The following is a 21,146-nucleotide window of genomic DNA, read 5'->3' as shown; positions in this document are numbered from 1 at the left end:
AAGATGTAGGATAGGCCTAATTAAAACCTGCACGAACCAGTTATAGGTCTGATGATTGGAATGATTAAGGAGTGTTACATCAAAATATGATGGCCAAATTATATCTTATGGGGTATACAAATTATTATGTTGGATATTTTAGTAATAATTGTCTGGTCTTTAGCCGCACAGTATCAATCAAAAGCTCATGACCAAAATAATTGTTATTATTGTATTAAATTATTGTAATCGATCTGACTGATCACCTTTACCCCAACCAATCAATAACATAGAGCTGCTTGTAAACACAAAAAGTAGGTCTAGCTATAAGCAGAACAAAGTTATTATACCAGAACAGGGATACCTGTTATTATCTGCTAAGCCGCAGCTAGCTCTCAATGCACTCTCCAACAATCAGTCAATAGAGGGCGGTATTTACAATCCATCAAGGCAGATTTGCAGACGAACATGAACCAACTTTTAAGTGTCCTCTTTCTTCATTCTGCACTCTTCCTATAACATGTTGTGGAAGCGGTAAAGTATTCGAATTGACATTTAATATAGAACAGAGAGAATACTACTGAGGTGCTTTTGGGGTGGACACTTCGTCAGGAAACTGAGATGCGAGAGCTTTTGGGGCTCACCGGCTGATTAAAAAAGAGCGAGCGAGGCCGAGGGGGTTGGACTGTCACAGCGTACAAATCCAGGAGAGTCTTGAACCAAGACTACAGTGTGCCATGCTGTGTGTGTATGTGTTTGTTGACATGAATGTTTTCTGTCACTGGACACCACGTACTACTACTATACTAGACCACTGTTACTGTGACCATGGAGGTAGAAATGAGTGTCACTGTGTCAGCTGATCAGTGTCACGACAAAACCCATGGACATGATGGGGTGACCTGAAACCTAGGACTCTAGGGTAGGAGTAGAAGTTGACGCACAAGCCCACAAGCTCAGCCTCCCCCTCAGAGCTGCGCTAGTGCTACAGAGCTCCAGCTTGCAGCAGTGTAGTAAGTTAATCAATAGTGAACAGAACAGTTTGGTGTTTTTCATCAGTTGTACTTGTTTGTTGCAAAACATACTCTCCTCAGCTCAGTAAAGACCCAAAACTTCTTTCTAAGATTTAAACACATGATGAAGTGCAAGTTTCTTGTTAAAAAAAGAAATCATTTTATTAGTTTTTGATTGTAAACAATTTTCCTGTAGTGTTATACTATCACTATCAGAAACCCATGACACCTTGTATAGCACTGTCAGTGTCATTTTTGAACATGCACTTTTTCATGAACTTCTTTAAAGGAACGCGTTGTCTTGGATCGGTCGAGTTGGTCTGAAAAGCGTTTGTATTCATTTGTTATAAAATGCTTTATGATTAGAAAGATATTTTAAAAGTAGAATATAATGATCCACACAAGCATCACTCGAAATTGCATGGTTTTCCTTTTACCTCGTCGACAAACACTGTCGGCCATTTATGGGAGTCAGATTTTTGACTCCCATAAATGGCCACCATGTTAGTTTGCAAGGTAAAAGGAAAACCACGCTATTTCGAGGCAAATGTGTTTGGATCATTGTATTCTACTTTTAAAACACCTTTCTAATGATGCATTTTATAACAAATGGAAGCACTTTTCAAAGACCAACTCGACCGATCCAAGGCAACGTGTTCCTTTAACAAACTTGCTGACAGTATGTTGTAGTATAAAAATAAAAAACATTAAAAAAAACAGACGCCTATAAGTATCAAATGTCGCAGAGAAAAAAACGGGGTCAAAAGGCCATTCAATTTGTTGCATGGCCCTGTAACAAAATTATATTTGAAACTGGCATCAAACCTGAAGCTTGCACTTCAGCAAAAATGGCCCAACTCAAACTGGTCTAGCTACATGTACAGCCCTCTCCACCGCTTTTGTCATGTTTGTGAAGTAACAAATTCAGGGCGACTATTTTTTGTCATTTGTTATTCACAGATACAAGACATCATGGAGGAGACATTGCCACCAGTGGTTGCCCGGGAAAGGTATTTCTTAGCCGCCCGAACTGGAGACGTCAAGGGCATCAAGGACAGTCTAGAGAACAGTGCCAAGCATAGCATGGATATAGACAGCGTCGATGCTAATGGGCGCTCTGCACTCCACATAGCGATAGCAAATGGAAACCTGGGTGAGTAAATGACTGTGCAGTGTTGTAGAAGGTATGCAGGGAACGATTTCCCTTTTATAGCTGAGCAAAATGCTTCACAGCATGTTGCTTCTCCAAAAACAGGATTTGCTACTCAATGTTGGCATTCACTGTGCACAAAATAAGTGCAGTCTAAATTGATTGCTACATGTATACATGTAGACGATGTGACCTCTGATGTCACTCGAAAACCATATCATGATTCGCGCGCGTACCGCCGGGCAAAACCTTTGTGTTTTGGCAGCCAGCTAGAAAGTATAACGCAATCTTACCATGACTACGCGTGCCCAGCGAAATATGACGTGACCAGTGTTTTGTCAACAGAGGGCGGTTTGAATGAAGCATAGGTCACATCGTCTATACAAAAGTGCTGGACGAAATCGCCCCCTGGTACAACTGAGCTGGGGCTGCTTTCAGTTTGTGTGTTCAGTTATGACAAAAGTAAATGGACGGACCTTGCCCATGTAGGGAGTAGGGTGAACACCAATCTAGACCAACCAACTGTAGTGCTGAGGGTTAGAGTCAGGGCCCTACATGTACAAAGCTGTCAGCTTTATACTGAAATCTCTGATCTCCTATCAACTCTTCAGTCCCCTGGGCCAAATTAAGCTACCTGCTAAGCACACAAATTTGCTTCCCATGAAATTTCTTTATTGATAAAAAAAAAAACAGGATTACCAACCAAGTTTCCATTTGTTGCATACTGCTTGTTACTGGTATTCAGCTGTTGTTTGCTTACAATCCAAACATTATTATCTCACAACTTTGACGACCAATTGAGTTAAAGTTTTCACAGGTTTATTACTTTGTGCATGTTGACATCAAGTGAGAAGACTGGTCTTTGACAATAACCAATAGTGTCCAGTGTATTTAATACTCATTACATGACTAATATACACATATTGACTGGCAATGAGGTAACTAGTGTACGTCTATTCTCCCGAGGGACTTTGAATGACCAGAAGAGGGACCTATTTCCTGAGGCTGAAGGCCGAGGGAATTAAGCCTCTCTTCTGGTCACTCATAGGCCCAAGGGGGAATAGACATACACTAGTTACCGAGTTATGCCAGTCAATTTATACATGTATGTGTTTTATGACACAGCTTGATCTTACTTGTCAAATAAGAACAGAAATCTACAAAAGAAAGGAAGTTTTGTAGCATGCTGTTCTCGGTTCAAGTCAAGAGAGGGCGCTGTAACCGGGCACTATTTTCAAAGACTAGTGCCCGCTCGGGTACTATTTCCCGCAAAGCACGCGCGCGCGAGCACTAGACTATATTAGTTCATCCCACGTGACCGTGTTTTTTCAGCCAACCAGAATACAGAACGAGCAATAGGTGTGTTATAACTGTAACTATTCAACAGCGTTTTCGTTCCTTCTTGTGACCCATTTCTTAGTATTTATTTTTATGCAGCTGTTATATACCCGCTTCTTGAACACAACGTCCAAATAAAGGCACCCTCTTGAGAGCTGTGGAGCACGACTTTGGGGAAGCTGTCAGCAACATTGGCGCTGACTGAGCTGCTGCCACGCTGTTCTTAGCTCTCTACTACCGTTTTGAATTTGTGGGTCATTTGAGTTTCTCACCCATCTCTATTTCCTACCAGTGTCTGTGCCAGACATGTGGATTCTACTGAGCTTGTTGTTGTGTGAATTGGATTCTCCTAAAAAGTGATTTTTTCATGATGATTTTTCTGTCCTATGTGTGGTTTCTACAAAACTTGTACCTGTGCACATATGCTCCATTGAGCTTGGATTATCATCCTTCCAGTCTTATGCAAATGACTGAATCAATACCTTGGGCCAGTCAAAACCCCAAGATGAATGGAACTGTTCTGCACCAGCAGTCAACCTCAACACAGGCACCACCATGTACCTTGTACTACAGTAGGGCTGAGTTGCTTCGCCTTGCCCCTGTGTCTAACAAATGGAGGATTCCCAGCGAAACTTATTCCACCCTGAAAGACTTGGGCATCTTTCGTTATAGAGGTCGGCGTGCTGGATCCAATATGAGACGAAGATCTTCAAGTTGGAACTGTGTCACATACTCCGACTCCTCCTGCGACCTCATTCGAAGGCCTATACCTGTTCAAACAAGTAAACCTCGCTCAGTCATAAGAATACCACGTACCCAGGTAAATAAATTTGCTTACCGGTAATTGCTCTAACCTTAGACCTATACCACGCTCACCCCCACTCCACAACATAACTGTTCACCTGTGGAATGCAAACTCCATACGGAACAAGACAGTTACTCTCTTAGATCATGTTTTGTCTTATGATGTGGATAATATGGTAATTGTTGAAACCAAGCTACTTGATGATGATGCTGTAGTCATTGGTGAATTTACCCCTCCTGGTTACGAGTTTTTCAACTACCCTCGTGGAAGCACTACCTATGGTGGAGGCGTTGGAATCCTTTCTAAAAAGTCCTTGAACTTTAGCCCCCTACCAACTGACATTACTTCTGTTACTTTTGAGCACTGTGTTGTCATCCTAAAAAATCAAATCCAAGTTGTTGCTCTATATAGGCCACCACCATCACGGGTCAACAAATTCAGGACCTCTGAATTTCTAGAAGAGTTTGAGACATTCTTGGATAAGATATGTGACCCACCACATAAATCTATCTTACTTGGTGATTTTAATCTGCATTTGGACAAGCCTGAAAAATGGGACACTAGTAAGTTCTGTATTGCTCTTGAGAACTTTGGTTTTAACCAACATGTTAAGGATCCCACGCTTACGAAAGGTCACATCCTTGATCTTGTGATATCTGGTGCTGGTGACAACCTTGTTTATAATGTTGAAGTTGACCATTGTTGACCCTGTTACCCTCACAATAGCGGGATCACTTGATCACCATTACTTGATAAAGTGCTCTCTTAATTGTGAAAAACCTAACCACCTCAAGATCAGTAAGACCTACCGTGAATATGGCAAAATGGACCACAACCGTTTCCGTGAACTGCTAAGTGAAAAGGTTGACTCCATTCCTGATAGCGCCGATCCAAATGTTCTCGTTCAGTCATTCATCAGCATAACATCTGCTACTCTCAACGACGTCCTTTGATCACCAAAACCACTACAGTCAGGCATAGACTCCCGTGGTGCAATGACACTATCCATGGTGCGAGACGTGAACGGCGCAGATTGGAACGTAAATGGAAGAAGAGTCGGTCACAAGAGGACGAAGAACTTTTCAGGCAGCAGAAGGAACTTGTTGGCAGGCTCATCATAGATTCTAAGATCGGGTTTTTCTCTGATAAGTGTGCCTCCGCTAATCCCAAAGAAATGTATCGCACTATTGACGGTCTCCTCAATAAGCCATCCAAGATCTTACCCGAGTCTGTTTCTAAGCTTGAGCTTGCCAATAAGTTCTTGACATTTTTCATTGAGAAGGTTGATAAGATTCGTAATGATGTTGGTTCACGTAATGTATCTGCTAATCTTGACGAGTATGTTACAGTTACTAAGTCATCCTTTTCTGATTTTCAACCACTCAAAAGCGATGATGTTGCGGAGATTATCAGGCAATTCCCCAGCAAAGTGTGTACCCTTGACTCTATTCCATCTTGGCTTATCAAAAAGTACCTTGATATCCTGGTTCCTCTTATCACTAAGATAGTTAATGCATCTCTTTCCAGTGGCACTTTTCCTTCTGCCCTCAAAGAGTCCATCATTACTCCTGTTATTAAGAGGAGTTCTTTGGATAAAAACTCTCTCAAAAACTACCGGCCCATTGCCAACCTTCCTTTCCTGTCCAAAGTCATCGAGAAGGCAGCGTCACGTCAAGTAATGGCCCATGTGGACAGCAACAATCTAGGTGAGCCCTTCCAGTCTTCGTACAAGCGTCACCACAGTACGGAGACAGCCCTTCTGAAGGTGAAAAATGGTCTGCTGCGTTCCCTTGATAACAATAAGGCTGTCCTCATGGTCCTTCTTGACATGTCCGCTGCCTTTGATACCGTCGACCACGACATCCTTCTGGCCAGATTAGAATCCAAATTTGGTATTGGTAGCACTGTTAAATTTTGGTTTTCCACCTACCTCAAGGATCGTGTCACTAAAGTCTCCATTGATGGCGAATTCTCCTCTGATCATGTCATGCGGTACTCCTTACCGCAGGGTTCTGTTTTAGGCCCACATGGGTTTATCTTATACACCTCCCCAATTGGTAATATCATCCGCGCTTTCAATATCTCATTCCATGCTTACGCGGATGACATACAACTTTATGCCGAGTTTGATCCCAAATCAAATGGTGACTGTGAACAGGTCCTTGCAAGGTTATCTTCTTGTATTGGTGTGATCAACGAATGGATGATTCAAAACACGCTTCGCTTAAACCAGGATAAGACTGAGTTCTTTCTAATTGCCAATAGAAATGTCTCTGCTGCTCTTCCTGATCTTCATCTGAGCGTGGGCGCTTTATCCATTCGGAGATCTACATCAATCAAGAACCTAGGTGTTACTTTTGATGAATCTCTCACCATGACTAGTCAAGTTAATACCATATGTAAGTCCGTCAGCTTCCACATACGTAACTTGTGGCGTATTCGGCGCTTCATCACCATTGACGCCTGCCATCATGTCGTTAGAGGACTCGTCCTATCCCGCCTGGACTATGCAAACTCACCGAGGCCGATCTTACTTGTCTGCAATGCCTGCAGAACAAAGCAGCGAGGTTAGTTATGGCTTGTGGACGGGACGTGCCCTCTACCGACTTACTAAGGGAACTTCATTGGCTTCCTGTCAGACAAAGAATTGCTTTTAAACTCATGCCGTATGTCTACAAGGCTATCAACAACCTTGCCCCTAGTTATCTTTCTGCCATGACTCAACTCCAGAACACTGGTTCCGCTGAACACAGACCAAGACTGCGCTCCTCCACTGATTGGACCCGGCTTGTTGTCCAAAGATCATACAAGAAAGCTGTTGACATGACTTTCACATCTACCGCGGCTCGTCTTTGGAATGAACTTCCGATCAGTTTTCGTGAAGCGCCGTCTTTGTCTGTTTTCAAGCGGAAATTGAAAACTCATTTGTTTCCGTGATTCACTGTTTTCTTTGTTCCTCTTCTTTGTAAAGCGCTCCGTTCTTCGTGGGGCGCTCTAGAAATGCTTGTTTATTATTATTATTATTATTATTATTATTATTCTGTGCAATGTTGCTAACAAGTCAAGGGTATGTAAATTTGTAAATTGCTCTTTTCGCTTCCAAACTTCTTTCGCTTATCTGGTCTGATTTCTGAATTTTTTACCCTTGCTTCTGAAAGCACACAAAGTTGTGCAACAAGGGAGTTTTTTCTTATGTTATTCTCTTGCAACTTTGATGACCAATTGAGGAAAACTTTTCACAGGTTTGTTATTTGACGCATATGTTGGGATACACCAAGTGAGAATACTGGTCTTCGACAGTTACCAAATGTGTCCAGTGCCTTTAAAGGGTTTTGATACCTTTTGTTTTTGGCCATGACATGAATGAAGATGTACATTCTTTTACCCCTAGAAGTTTCAGCTTCATTAGTTGTCAAGATTTTGAGAAAAAAACCTGAAACTCACGTAGCAATGTTTTCAGGTGAGTAAATCTGTTGAACATGCTTAAATCAATTTCGTCTCACTTGAACAAAATATTATTTTTGTGTGAAATTGTTCTACTCATTGTTTGAAAACCTCAGAAATAATATTTATTTTTAGGGAAGCTTTCTACCTCTATTTAATATGTATCTAAATCGTGTAGGCAGAGTCACACTGCAGCGATAACAATCACGACGCAAAGAGAACACATTATGTTGGTTGAATGAGCGTGTGCTTATTCTGCGCGGAGCAATTCAACCAATAGAATGCGTTCAATTTGCGTTATCCTTATCATTATCCCTGCAGTGTGACTCGTCCTTTAGTCTTCTGTAAATCTGTGGACATTTTGTGTTTTGTGTCATATCAAAAGTACCCAAACCCTTTAACTCCAAATTATTTCAAAATTGATTTGATAATTTGTTTGAAGGATTATGCAGAGGGTCGACAGATTATTGACTGCCGTTGTTCCAATGATGACTTCCATCCTTACATCAATCCAATCATTCTCGCTGCTCAAAGAAATAATTTCGAGATGGTGAAGGTAAGACAGATTTCTCCACTCGGCTATAAGGTTGGGGGGAGCAGGGATGAGATTATTCAGACTTTTGGCTGAATTCAGACTTTTTATGTCGGCCTGGTGAAGAAAATCAGGCAATATTTTTATCCACAAATAAAGAAATCCCGCTTATTGATCTACCCCTCTATTGCTTTGGATACTGTTTCCAAAAGCTCCTTGGAATCTACAACCCCAGGGGTTAGCAAACGATAGAAATGGCATCATTTCAACATACCTTTGAATTTGTATCCAAGTTTCAGACTTGTTACAGTAATAATGACTCTCACCCCTGGGGGAGGGACTTGTGTGTAAAGCACTTGCCTCTCACCACTGTGTTCTTTGTTCGATTCCCAGCTAAAGCCCGGTTGATACTTCCTGCAATTGTGAATGCGATGCAAATTTGATGTGAATTTGACGTCACAACTCCTCTTTCGCTGTGCTATTCGCAAGAGAGTTGAGCACAACTCAACTCAGTGCGAATTTCATTGCGAGTTTGTGACGTCAACATTCGTATTGCAATCACATTCGCATTCGCAGGAAGCATGGGCAGGGCTTAAGGCCATGTGAGAAGAGAGACGTGTCATGGCCTAGCGGTTGAGACACCAGACTCAAGCTCCAGGTGTTTCTGATCAGCAGAGTGTGGGTTCGAGTCCCAGTCGTGACACCTGTGTCCTAAATGCAAGACACTTAACCGCTATGCTATGCCTTCGGAAGGGACGTAAAGCCATTGGTCTTGTCTGTTATATAACGCACATCAAAGAACCCAGTGCACTTATCGAAGAGAGAATGGGTTTGTTGCAGTGTTCCTGGTTTGATTGGTAGCACATTGCGCCAGAGCACCTTGTTACAAACACTTGGTTACAAACACTTTTCAAAGACCAACTCGACCGCTTCAAGGCAACGTGTTCCTTTAAATATTATCAATAATATTATTTGTAAATACTTAGTGATGATTTTGTTACGTTTGCAGATTATGACGGTCCTGTCCCACCCTGATGAAGACAACCCAATGAGTAGTGAAGAGACTTCACATTCACCTCTACCTAAGATATCACGCGCCCTCGATCTGGCATTGCAAAAGGTAAGGAAGTAAACATCCCTTTCTACTGTTGATAATGGCCAGCTGGTTGTTAGCAAAACACTCGTGTTAAAACAAATTTATTATTGTCTGTCATTATTCGTTTGCTGAAGTATCTCTATTATGATTTGTTTCCAACAAATTCAAAACATATTTTGGAATATTTGTGTATCATTTAGAACTACAAACTGTGGCCATCTGTTTTTGATTTGCACGCATGGCTTTCCCAACCTCGTTGGGCAAAAAACTTGGGCTTTGCAATTGACGTTGCATTAAAAAAGTCTACATCGGGATCATGTGAATGCTCTGTCACAGAGTGGACAAGCTCACTGGACTCAAGCTCATCCATGTCGTGGCCTAGCGGTTAAAGGGATGGTACACGTTTGGTAATTACTCCAAACAAATATTAACTTAAACACTGACTTTGTAACGAGCATTGGAGAGTTGTTGATAGTATTAAAACTTTGTGCAAAACGACTCCCTCTGAAGTAGCATAGATTTTGAGAAAGAGACAATTTCTCATGAAAATCATAAAAAAGACTTCTAGCCAGAAGTCTTTTTTTTATTTCCTTCTGAAAGCACACAAATTCGTCCAACAAGGGTGTTTTTTCTCTCATCATTTTCTCTACCAATTTGTTATTTTATGCTTATTTTGGGATACACCAAGCGAGAAGATTGGTCTTTGACAATTACCAATTGTTTACCTTCCCTTTAAGAGCACTGGTCTCCTCATCAAGCTCTGGGGTTTCTGATCAGAAGAGTGTGGGTTCAAGTCCTAGTAGTTTACCTCGACGATCTTGTGTCCCTGAGCAAGACACTTATGTAACCATTATTGCTTTGTCCTTTGGATGGGACAAAAGCCATTGGTCCTGTGTGTTGTTTAATGCACATAAAAGAACCAAGTGGACTAGTATTGAAAAGATAAGTAGTTTGCCCCCGTTGTTCTTGATTTGATTGGCAGCATATTGCGTCGCTGCATTTTGTAAACCATTACATGTTGCTATGTTAAAGGAGTAGGTTTTGTAATTCTAACGTAGTCCACCTTGCTGGAAATACTAAGGGAATCAATGTGTGGTGAAGAGGTTTTCTGGACTGGTTCTTGATAATTTTACCGAGACGATCGTTGAGGTAAATTATAAAGAACCAGGGGTGGATTTCACAAAGGTAGTCCTAACTTAGGACTAGTCCTAGGCAATGCTAAGAGATGGGACCAGTCCTAAGTTAGGATGAGTTACTGGTCCTCACTTAGGACCAGTCCTATCTCTTAGCATTGCCTAGGACTAGTCCTAAGTTAGGACTACCATTGGGACCAAAACTAGTTGAAAACCGATTCAACACACTTTGATTCCCATTCATAAATACCTTTTCGGTCAAAAACATCAACACTTTTTTAAAAATAAATGCAAAAATTATAATTGTTAAATGATTTCTTTCAACACAACACCCCTCCAGCTATGAAATGGTAAAGACCTCAGCCGCCCTCGGGTAAACAACTCCTTATAAGGGAATGCTGTGCGCGTATCGCGTGATGTGGCACAACTTTTTTAGCCATTGCTCTCGACCAATAGGAATGAAGAAACTGTCTTATAAGAACAGGTGCAAGCTCGCGTGTCACGCCCATGTTTCATCACTTTTTACTAGTGTTATATTATCCGTTCAAACAACCCCTCGTGATGCCCTCTCGACCAATGAGAATGGATAAACTGTCTTAGGTATTTATGAATGTATGTTAAAGCGCCTTCAGCAGGACTGAGTGATGGATATGCCTGCTAAATAAGAAGCCACTCTTTTTTTTTTATTGTTATATCGAATGCATGTGAGTGCTTTGTCGCAGACTGGTCTGGTTCATCAAACCAAAACTCTGGTGTTGTCAGCAGCAAAAGGGTAATCGCTTTTTCACTGTTTTCTCGTGACCCATATGGCCAATCAATTTGATACGTGTACTCATGTGTAGTTTTGTCAGTTTATGTATGGACCACATAAAGTGCTTACATGTACACTGCCAGCTTACACTGCCAGTAACTGTTTTGTTAGCTAAAACCAATTCTGTACATTGTTCCGTAATTTTTTTTGTATTTTCCAATTTCTTGCCCAGTTCATCGCTCATCCAAACTGTCAGCAAGTCATCATAAGCCAGTTCTACAAACGACTTCTCTTCGTCAGAGACAAGTCTGCCGTCCACCGAACTTTTCTCTTTGCTCTACTCTTTCTTCTCTACCCCTTCCTCGCTGTACTCCATGTTCACTCCGACAGACAGAAAATAAAAACCTTCGTCAGAATTCCGTAAGTATTATCAATTATATCTATTAAGTCTTTTGGGGGTCTTTTATACAGTTTAATAGTAATATTTATAATAATAATTTGGGAGGGCTAATCATCCTTACTCGCAGCTAAGAGCTGAATTGCGAAGGATGCGGCTACAACGTGTTCGAGAAGCAGGCATGCAAGGGCGCCTATAATAATAATAATAAGACTTGTAATGTGCACATATCCACCCTGCTGGGTGTTCAAGGCGTAGTAAAACCAAAAACAAAACACAACACAAAGAAAAACAGACACAACAAAATTAGTAATTGAAAACTTGTGACATAAGATAAGTTTTGAGAAGAGACTTGAATTTTGCAGTACAAAGACAAGATCGAAGATTAAGTGGTAGAGAGTTCCAGATGCGTGGCGCGGCTGAAGAAAAAGACCTGTCACCCCATGAGTGTCGAGACTTGGGTTCAATGAGGAGAAGCATAGAACTTGATCGAAGATTCCTTGATGGAGTGTAAACTTGAAGCAGTTCAGAAATATAGTGGGGAGCCTTGCCATTAAGAGCTTTGTGGACAATGAGCATCAGCTTGAAGATGATTCGTTGAGAGATAGGGAGCCAGTGTAGTTGTTTCAGAATGGGGGTGATAGAACACTAGGATTTTCTAGACAGTGTCACAATGCGGGCAGCAGTATTTTGGAGCCGTTGTCCGCCAGCCACATCAACTTGATTTTTTTCCTGGTGGAGGAAAACCGGATAGTCTGGGAAAACCCTCGTGGCACAGCAGAGAACCAATGCACAACTCAACTCACATATGGCTGGCCGGAAATCGAACCGGAGTCACTTTGGTGAGAGGCGAGCGCTTTAAGCACAAGCCAACCATGCCACCGAGGAGTTATATTGCCACACCCTTTTAAAGCAAACGTAATGATTTCATGGTCTGGCCATTCCAAGATATTAACGCAGAGTGCAATCAGATCCCCCTTGTGCATGCCGAAGATTACTGTACTAATAATTCAATGTATGTTTTTCACCCTGCCTACAGCATTGTGATGTTCATCATGTATCTAGCGGCTGATCTGACCTTCGTGACCTTACTAACCTGGGAAAAGGTTAACGATAGCGGAACGGCTCACAACCTCAGCTTCACTCGGCCCTACAACGTGGCTGCACTGCTCTGGATTCTAGGTAATATCATTTATTCTGTTTGTCTGTAAATGTCATTTGTCATGTTTGTTGAAAGGGTTTTGATACTTTTTGTTTTGTACTATCAACAGCTCTCCATTGCTTGTTACCAAGTAAGTTTTTTTGGTAACTATTATTTTGAGTAATTACCAAAGGTGTCCAGTGCCTTTAAAGGCAGTGGACACTATTGGTAATTGTCAAAGACTTGCCTTCACACTTGGTGTATCTCAACATATGCATAAAATAACAAACCTGTGAAAATTTGAGCGCAATCGGTCATCGAACTTGCGAGATAATAATGAAAGAAAAAAACACCCTTGTATGTGCGTTTAGATGGTTGATTTAGGGACCTCAAGTTCTAAATCTGAGGTCTCGAAATCAAATTCGTGGAAAATTACTTCTTTCTCGAAAACTATGGCACTTCAGAGGATGCTGTTTCTCACAATGTTTTATACCATCAACCTCTCCCCATTACTTGTTACCAAGTGAGGTTTTATGCTGATAATTATTTTGAGTAATTACCAATAGTGTCCAGTGCCTTTAACAGGACCCTGATGTAAAACAGCCTCTGAGCTTATGCTTCCGCCCAGTGACTCATGAGAGTCAGTGAAAGACCTTTTTACGGTGGAATTGTCGGTCCTCGGCTCAATTTCACAAAGAGATTAAGATTTATTATCTTAACTGGGATTCACAAATCACTATGGCAACACTGACAAAACTTATTAAGATGACTCTTAGTGCTATGTAAAATCAGCCCCAGGACATCTCCACCTGCATTATAAGGAAGTTTTTGAAGAGGATGTCCTCCCTTTTTAATATCACCTGGTGCGACTTGGCATTGGATCAAAACATCTGGAAATCGTACACAGGAAAGCCTGTAGTATGACACCGAACGGAGGCTTACAGAAGATACGTTTCTAGGTTAATAGTAGTGGACACTATTGTAATTAGTCACAATAATTATCAGCATAAAACCTCACTTGATAACAAGTAATGGAGAGAGGTTGATAGTATAAAACATTGTGAGAAACGGCTCCCTCTGAAGTGACATAGTTCTCGAGAAAGAAGTAATTTTCCATGAATTTGATTTCGAGACCTCAAGTTTAGAATTTGAGGTCTCGAAATCAAGCATCTGAAAGCACACAAGTTCGTGTGACAAGGGTGTTTTTTCTTTCATTATTATCTGGCAACTCCGAAGACCAATCAAGCTCAAACTTGCACAGGTTTGTTATTTTATGCATATGTTGAGATACACCAAGTGAGAAGACTGGTCTTTGACAATTACCAATAGTGTCCTTTGTCTTTAAAGACACTATTGGTAATTACTTAAAATTATTGTTAGCATAAAAACATACTTTGTAACTAGCAATGGAGAGCTGTTGATAGTATAAAACATTCTCAAGAACATCCCGTAGTAATGTAGTTTTTGAAAAAGAAGTAATTTTCCACTATAAAATGTTTTAATTTGATTTAAAAACCTCAGAATTAGATTTTGAGGTACCAAATCAAGCATCTGAAAGCAAACAACTTCTTGTGACAAGGGTGTTTTTTCTGCCATTATTATCTTGCAACTTCGACGACCAATTGAGTTAAAATTTCCATAGTTTTTTTTGTGCTTCAATGCTGAGATACATCAAGTGGGAAGACTGGTCTTTGACAATTACCAAAAAGGTGTCCAGTGCCTTTAACAGGACCGTGTAAAACGGCCTCTGAGCTGTTTTATGTATCCTGTGTAAATATTGTTTTAATGCGACAGTGGGGATGTTGTGCCAGCTGCGAAGGATTTGACACACCCGCCCAGTGACTTATGAGAGAGCGTGTGAAAAACCTTTTTACAGAGGAATTGTGGTAGACACTACAGCCGTAGGCCCACTGCTCGATTTCACTTAGAGATAAGATGGATTATCTTAAAACTGGGATTCAGTTAAGCAAACTGCAACGTCACAAAACAAATCACTTAATGTTTCTGTGGAAATCGGCCCCAGGACATCTCGACCTTGTTATAGAGGCGTTTTTAAAGAGGTTGTCCTCCCTTTATCACCTGGTGCAACTTGGCATTGGATCAAAACATCTGGAGATCGTACACAGGAAAGCCTGTAGTGACTAATGACACTGAACGTAGACACTGGACATGTTTGGTAGTTGTCAAAGTCCAGTCTTCTCACTTGGAGTTACTCAAACAAATGCATGAAGAAAAAAAACCAATTGGTCGTCGAGGTTAATAGAGAATAATGGTATAAAAAACACTCTTGTCGCTCAAGTTGTGTGCTTTCAGATGCTTTCAGAATTGGAGACCTAAGCTGAGGTCTCAAATTCAATACTGAGGTCTCAAATTCAATACAGAGGTCTCGAATTCAGTACTGAGGTCTCGAATTCAATACTGAGGTCTCGAATTCAATACTGAGGTCTCAAATTCAATACAGAGGTCTCGAATTCAATACTGAGGTCTCGAATTCAATACTGAGGTCTCAAATTCAATACTGAGGTCTCAAATTCACTACTGAGGTCTCGAATTCAATACTGAGGTCTCGAATTCAATACTGAGGTCTCGAATTCAATACTGAGGTCTCGAATTCAATACTGAGGTCTCGAATTCAATACTGAGGTCTCAAATTCAATACTGAGGTCTCAAATTCAGTACTGAGGTCTCGGCTATATCTCGTTGGGCCCCTCTGCCCCCTTTCAATAATAATAATAATAATAATAATAATAATAGTAATAAGAAGAAGAAGAAGAAGAAGAAGAAGAAGAAGCATTTATATAGCGCTCTACGGAGAACAGAGCGCTTTACATGAGACTATGACAACAAAAGAAAAACAAACAAACTAGGATGGGTGGGGAAACAGAAATGTCTTGAGGAGGCTTTTGAATACAGGCAACGCGATCGCCTCTCTCAGACCCGCGGTCAATGTTGGTTCTGATTGCACGGTCTTTTGTGTTCAATTCAATTCAGTGGACATTTATTTTTCACGTCGACAATAACAATTTCCTTTATGGTTTACAGGTTGCATTTCTTACTTATAAAGAAGGTACAACATTGGTGTTTATATACTGCATATAGAGTGCAAAATTTGGACACAAAAAACATTATCTCAAATTGCAGCGTTTCAAAACAAATTTCGTTATTTATTGCACTATTGGTAATTACTCAAATTATTTTTTCGCATAAAACCTTTCTTGGTGACGAGTAATGGGGAGAGGTTGATGGTATAAAACATTGTGGGAAACGGCTCCCTCTGAAGTGACGTAGTTTTCGAGAAAGAAGTAATTGTCCCTGGATTTGATTTCGAGACCTCAGATTTAGAACTTGAGGTCTCGAAATCAACCATCTAAACACGCACAACTTCGTGTGACAAGGGCGTTTTTTTTCTTTCATTATTATCTCGCAACTACGATGACCGATTGAGCTCAAATTTTCACAGGTTAGTTATTTTATGCATATGTTGAGATATACCAACTTGTGAAGGCTAGTCTCTGACAATTACCAATAGTGTCTACTACCTTTAAGCATTGAGTTGAAAACAAATAACAATGAGTATAATAATGAAAGATGGATGCCACATAATTTAAAAGCCGTACAATGTATAGAAATTTCAAAGTTAATAACTAGAGAAAAGAATGTGCTTGTCAACATGCAGGGAAAAAGGTTTAAAGACAGTGGACACTATTGGTAAATGTCAAAGACAAATCCTCTCACTTGGTGTATCTCAACATGCATAGAATAACAAACTTGTGAAAATTTGAGCTTAATCAGTCGTAGAAGTTGCGAGATAATAATGAAAGGAAAAACACCCATGTCACACGAAGTTGTGTGCTTTCTATGCTTGATTTCGACACCTCAAGTTCTAAACCTGAGGTCTCAAAATCAAATTCGTGGAAAATTACTTCTTTCTCGAAAACTATGGCACTTCAGAGGGAGCCGTTTCTCACAAAGTTGTATACTATCAACCTCTCCTCATTACTCGTTACCAAGTGATGTTTTGTGCTGATAATTATTTTGGGTAATTACCAAAAGTGTCCACTGCCTTTAATAACTAGAGAATTGAACGCGCTTGTCAACATACATGGAAAAAGATTTAAGCATAATGCTTTTGTGCATTTCCCTGAGACAGCAAAACATTGAGTGGGGGGACGGGGGATGGGGGGAGAGAATGTTTATTGTTAGGGGGAATTGTTGGCATGGAATGGCTTTATGTAACGTTAGGAATGGGTGGCCCAGGGGAAGCATTTTGGCCGGGATTGTACAGGAAAGAGATTTTTCAGTCTTTTGGCTGAACTCAATCTTTTTCATGTCGGCCTGGTGAAGAAAATCAGACAATATTTTTTTCCACAAATAGAGAAATCCTGCTCATTTGTCTACTTCTCTAGTGCTTTGGATACTGTTTCCAAAGGCTCCTTGGAATCTATAACCCCAGGGGTTACCAAACAGTAGAAATGCCAACATTTCAACATACCTTTGAATTTGTATCCAAGTCTGCAAGTTTCAGACTTTTTCGTTAGTAATGACTCTCACCCCTGATTGTAGCAACGATATAATCCAGTACGGACCGAGTTTGACATCTATAGGTGAACTCGGCTGTGTTTTTTATGGGTGCGTTCAATTGGCTTGCATTGGTCTATCCCAGTCTGCCCCCAGTACGTTCAATTAACTCGGACGTCATTCCAGGGGCTTTCCTGGGTCAACCCAAGTGCCCTGCTTGTGGGATGGGTCACTTGGGGCTGGCCCCAGGTGCATGACGTCACCACAAGAGGGTGAGTGATCATTAGTTTAGCGCAGGGCAGGGGCTCACTTGATTGAGCACTGCGGGGTCGACACAGGGAAGCTAATCGAACGCACCCAATGTAGTTCACAGGAAAATGATAACTCAAGAAGCTCCAAAAATTTCTGAAAAATCAAACTGTAGTTGGACACAGATTAGTTTTAAAAATACTTACCTGAAGTGGTTATATAATTGTGATTAGAGATAGAGACCAGAACATCACTTTTCCTCTAGCGACTCACACCTGTTATCTCCATGTTATTCCCTTTTCAATGACAGTGGATCATGCACAAACCCCTGGCAGATTAACTGCTCATCCATTAAGTATAATGACCTAAGTATTTCAACTTAAACACACCTACCTAACGAGTTTTTGTAGCCAAACTCAAAAATTCTTTAGTTTCCCTTAGACCAGCCTTACCTCTTTGTAAAATCAAGCTCTCGTATACTTTGTAAAATCAAGCTCTTGTATACTTTGTAAAATCAAGCTCTCGTATACTTTGTAAAATCAAGGTCTCATATAACTCTTACTCATTACTTTTTTAAAAACTCCATACAGACAATCCCGTTTGCAGCAGATGCCTTGATGACGACCACCGAGGCCACTGTTCATTTCAGGAGATCCGCAGAGCTACAGCCATCCATCGTCGAGAGGAATTTCACAGATGTCAAATACGCTGAAATTGGCGACTACGTTATCGGTGAGATCGACAAAACAGAGATGCAAATCAACCAGACGACAAAGGGACAGATCAAGGAGCATGTGCGGAGGTATATGAACTAAACGGCCAACGCCGAGCCGGAGGGCGCGGGGAAACGTCATACAACACCATTGATAAGACCCTATTATCAGCTGACTTTGACAACAAAACTGAAGACTTCCTCAACCAGACCTGGGACCACCCGCAGATCATGGGGCGAGCTATGTTTGCCCTGGCGACTGCATTTACGGTTCTGCGCATGTTACTGTATTGCGTGATCAGCGATCTGATTGGTCCACTGCAGATCTCCCTCGTTAGTATGATAATCAGGACGTTCCATTTCTTTTTTGTCGTTGGGACCGTGCTGGGATCGTTTGCTGTTGGATTGACGTTGACGTACTCGCACTACATGGATGAAAGCAGAATCGGCAGCTTTTCAAGGTAAGTTTAATAACAGGCAGTTACACCCAAACACATGCTTCATCATCATCATCATTTAGCCTGTGTTAAAGGAACACGTTGCCTTGGATCGGTCGAGTTGGTCTTTGAAAAGTGTTTGTAACTGTTTGTTATAAAATGCATGATTAGAAAGATGTTGTAAAATAAGAATACAATGATCTACACAAATATGCCTCGAAGTTGCGTGGTTTTTCCTTTTATCTCGTCGACAAACACGGTCGGCCATTTGTGGAAGTCAAACATTTGACTTGCATAAATGGCCGACCGTGTTAGTTCGCGACGTAAAATGCAAACCGTGCAATTTTGATTGATACTTGTGTGGATCATTATATTCTACTTTTAAAACATCATAGTAAACGGTTTCAAATGCTTTTCATAGACCAAATCGTGCGATCCAAGGCAACGTGTTCCTTTAATCCAGTGTAAGATATAGCTCTCCTCATGTAAATACCTAGCTTTTAATCAAGGTGCACGCGGCAGCGGCACCCCCAGATATCAAGCATGAAAAAAGATCAGCGCGAGTGGCGAAGGTGTGAAGCGCCTTTAGGTATAACTCGTTTATCTGATCAGTTCATATGCACTTTCTGTGTGTTGCCCTCGGCATGTGACTTTGCAGTGCACCAATATTTGTGTGTGGGTTATGGGCGTGCACGCGACGTGTGAACAATGGTGATTGTGTCTTCTTATAGGCCACTTCTCATCACGCTCATGCATTGTGCGTTACATTTCTCCCACCAAAATCTGTGGCAAAAAGTAAAGAAAAACATCATGCCACAAAACGAGTTGCTAAAAACTTTGTTGCTCGCGCTGGTCATTTTTTGGTGCTTGATATCTGGGGTCGTGCTTGACATCTGGGGGGTGCAGCGTGCGCCTTGACTAAAGGCTAGTAAACACAGTTCATTTCTATTTCTTGCAGTTCTGGTCCATGTTGTTCCTGCATAAACCCTGATGTCATCTCTCCATCTTCTTCTCTGTCTACTTCTTTTCCTTTTCCCTGTCCTTTGGTTGCCAATCCATTATTCTTGTTGTCCATCTCTTGTCATTTCTTTGGGCCGTTTGCTCAGCCCATCTCCACTCAGCTGTTTTATTTTTGTCCTAATGATGTCTCTTACTCTTTTCTTTCGTATTTCTGTGCATTTTATCCTGTCCTTAAAGGAACACGTTGCCTTGGATTGGTCGAGTTGGTCTTTGAAAAGCGTTTGTAACCATTTGTTATAAAATGCATATGATTAGATAGATATTTTAAAAGTAGAATATAGAGATCCACACAAGTATCACTCGAAATTGTGTGGTTTTCTTTTTACCACGTCGACAATCACGGTCGGCCATTTATGGGAGTCAAATTTTTGACTCCCATAAATGGCTGACCGTGTTAGTTCGCAAAGTAAAAGGAAAACCACCCAATTTCGAGGCAAATGTGTGTGGATCATTGTATTCTACTTTTAAAACATCTTTCTAACCATATGCATTTTATAACAAACGGTTACAAACGCTTTTCAAAGACCAACTCGACAGATCCAAGGCAACATGTTCCTTTAATTGAGATATACATGTACATGTACGTAGCATTTGCCTCTCCATTGCTCTTTGTGCTCTTCAGGCCTGAAGCCTTATATTATTTGAGAGTGTCATTACCTTGCTCTTTTACAACATGTTATTAACTATCAACAGCTTTCCATTGCTCGTTACCAAGTCAGTTTCTATGCTAACAATTATTTTTAGCAATTGCAGCTAGTGTCCACTGTCTTTTAGATGCCCACACAGGACATGGGATCAAACTGTGTTTTATAAAACTGTTTTTTTTTTCTTTCCACAGTATTTTCCAGTCTTTGATTACCCTGTACTGGTCAGTGTTTGGTCTGATGCCGATGACTGAGTTACATCTACCCCCGGAAGCTGTAGTCAAAGAAACGTCCGGCTCTCTGCTCTACGCTTCGTTCTACGTCCTGGTCATTATTGTACTCCTCAATGCTCTGATTGCTGTATGGAGCAACGTTTACAACGAAATTGAGGTACAATAAATAACTACTGTGATTTACATTATTGATATTTATAATTAATCATTTGGGAGGCCTAGTCATCCTTACACGCAGCAGAGAAGCTGAACTGTGAAGGGCGTGGCTACAACGTGTTTGAGCTGCTGGCATGTAAGGGTGCCTCTGGCATCTAGCCACAGCAACCAATATATGAACACGGCAGCGGAGCACAACCAGAAATGTGTTTGATTTTTCATGAAGGGGGAGAAAACTGGAGGGCCTTGAGAAAAACCCCTGTGGCATACATGGCATATGGCATAGGAGAGACCCAATGCATAACTCCTCAAATAGGACCTCAGCTGAGAATCGAATCAGGGTCACATTAATAATATCGAAGTCTTATAACGCACGTATCTACCAAACAAGGTACTCA

At 41.0% G+C, this 21,146-nt stretch overlaps 1 pseudogene; it reads left to right on the top strand.

Annotated features, from left to right (window-relative positions):
• Positions 1–706: 706 nt before the first annotated feature.
• Positions 707–21,146, top strand: part of LOC117301774 — a 33,222-nt pseudogene continuing 12,782 nt past the window's right edge.

Source organism: Asterias rubens, chromosome 17 (assembly GCF_902459465.1).
Source record: "Asterias rubens chromosome 17, eAstRub1.3, whole genome shotgun sequence".
NCBI lineage: Eukaryota > Metazoa > Echinodermata > Asteroidea > Forcipulatida > Asteriidae > Asterias > Asterias rubens.
The sequence above is the reverse complement of the archived record's forward strand: the minus strand, read 5'-3'. Positions and strand labels throughout refer to the sequence as shown.